The sequence below is a fragment of the Octopus sinensis genome, linkage group LG14, assembly GCF_006345805.1.
Source record: "Octopus sinensis linkage group LG14, ASM634580v1, whole genome shotgun sequence".
NCBI lineage: Eukaryota > Metazoa > Mollusca > Cephalopoda > Octopoda > Octopodidae > Octopus > Octopus sinensis.
In genome coordinates, this window is record NC_043010.1 from 9731790 (window position 1) to 9734289 (window position 2500).

Genomic DNA, 2500 nt, shown 5'->3' on the forward strand with positions numbered 1-2500 from the left:
GGTGGTAGGTGGGTGGGGGGGAAATAAAACTGGAGATTAGTGAGTGATTTGATTCTTATGGTTGGTTGATGTGTTGTCCATCAAAATGAAGTGGTTGTCCTATTGAAATATGCATCACTTTTACCAAATATCTCTGGGAATTGGTCAAAATAATTACAGTTGTGTCGTCCTCAGAATAAAGCTTTTCAGAGAAAAAAAAATTCTTGACACTTTTGCCTTGAATTCTGGTAATTTGGTCTTGGAAATACATGAAATACTTGATGAGGGAAACCTGTAAGAAGAGAAAAATATATACTATTAAAATCTCCTCTTATCTCAAATGAAATGGTTGGTAATATAACTGCACATTGGTGGTTCAAAGCTATTTTGTCACTGGTACATATTTTAGAACGTTAAAAAATATATTGAATTGTATGAAATCTCAAAATATATTAAGTAAAAGTATGTCTATATGGTTCACAAACTTGCTTTGCAGACACATAACTTTAGGTTCAGTTCTATTGCATGGTATCTTAGGTAAGTATTTTCTACTATATATATATATAACAATGAGGATCTTTGCAACAAGTTGCTAGACCACATACCGAAAGTATTAGAAATAGCAGCCAGAGGACTGCTATTTCCTTTTACTACAAAAATATGTCTCCACAGACAACAGTATTTGTAACTCATTATGCGGCAAAATGTTGTCTGTGGAGACATATTTTTGTAGTAAAAGGAAATAGCAGTCCTCAGGCTGCTATTTCTAATACTTTCAGTATGTGGTCTAGCAACTTGTTGCAAAGACCCACATTGTTATAATTATATAAACTTTTACCGAATATGGTCCTTTTCCATACCGAAATACTACTTGGTGAAATTTGTTGATTTTATTAAATTAATTATATTTCACCCTTTATCTATATATATATGTATATATATATATACATATATATAGAAAATAGTAAAAAGTGAAAAAACTACAGAAGGCTTGTTTTAAAAGGTTAAAGAATATATATTTGAGTCAATATGTCTGAAGAATATTATAAATTTTTTTCTTACAATGACATAGTTTAGAAGAAAGACCGGTTTCGCGTTTAGCTTTTCAAATTTCTTACGTTGTTATGTTTATGTTTCTTATCTATATATATATATATATATAAGCAGAAAATGGAGAGTTTCAGGAATTAAAACAGAAGCTCAACAGAGGTACAAACCGAAAATACACACACAACACATAGATGTACTGTTTCCTCATCAGTTATTGTCCCCAAAATCCTTACAATATATATATTTATATATAGAGCAATAAGAAAATGGAGGGGATCAAGCGGTGGTATTCATCAACTTTTAGACATTATATTATGTCAATTTATTTATTTATTTGCTAAGATGAAAATTACAACAATATACATACATGTATAACATATTATGCTTTACATATATATAATATATAAAGATACCAGTAATTATTAAAATAAATAACATACAGGAATAGAAATTGGGAATTGGGATGTTATATATATGTCATTTTAGTGAAATAATTATTTTATACGTAAAGATGCAATTTATAAAGACTTCAAAGAGAGAAAAAGAGGTCAAGTGGGGGGGAGGGAAACGGAGAAAAGAAAATGAAGTGACAGGAAAAGATGGAGAAAGAGATAATTAAAGGTACATTGATATCACAAAAACTGCAGCATCTTGATGTTCGTCCATCTCACTCTTATTAATATACTAGCAGTATCGCCCGGCGTTGCTCGGGTTTGTAAGGGAAATAACTATATAAGCATTTTTAGAGAGTTATAGCCAAAAAATAGCAAAAAAATGCATTAAAATGGAAAAAAAATTATGGTAAATTTTTTTTTAAATCGTTGACTTATCGTAGACATTTTTAGAGAGTTACTTCCCTTATATAATAGCGAAAAAATGCATTAAAATGGAAAAAAAATGATGGTAAATTTTTTTAAAATCGTAGACTCATCGTAGACGTGTGCTAATACCCAGAAGGGCTCGATATGAATTACGACTATAAAATACCCGGTTTTGGTTAAACTGCACCGCAAAATGTGGGAGTAGTTAGGAATCTAGATCGTAGGAGACAGACACACAACTTCACTTTTATATATAAAGATATCTCCATAGGATTTACTCCTTCTTGTTCTTACAAGTCTAACTCTGCTTCTCACTTCTAAGGATCATCTTTTGCCTTTCTCTCTTTCCTCTTGCATGCAGACACACACAGACACACACACAGACATATAGTTGTATGCACGTTTGCGTGTAGACTTGCAGCTTAGTGGTTCTGGTGTTGCACACGTGATCATAAGATTGTGATTTCAGTTCCTGGAACCAGGCAATGTATTGTGTTGCTAAGCAAAATACATAATTTCACATTGCTCCAGTCCATCATCATCATCATCATCATTGTTCGACCGTGGTCGAGACAATGGAATTTACCATGCTACGCCAGACTTCACGGTCCATCATGGCATTACAGAGGTCCTGTTGCTGGATGCCTGTA

General features: G+C 32.4%; 1 protein-coding gene across 2 annotated transcripts in view; it reads right to left on the bottom strand.

Annotated features, from left to right (window-relative positions):
* The window catches only part of LOC115218862 (protocadherin beta-16), a 41948-nt gene that overhangs the window by 876 nt on the left and 38572 nt on the right, over positions 1–2500 (bottom strand). For both annotated transcript variants that reach the window (XM_029788814.2, XM_036508608.1), the window contains one exon: positions 1–271. This exon is cut by the window's left edge and continues 876 nt beyond it. The gene's annotated coding sequence lies outside the window, so the exon portion shown is untranslated. The remainder of the gene's footprint in view (positions 272–2500) is intronic.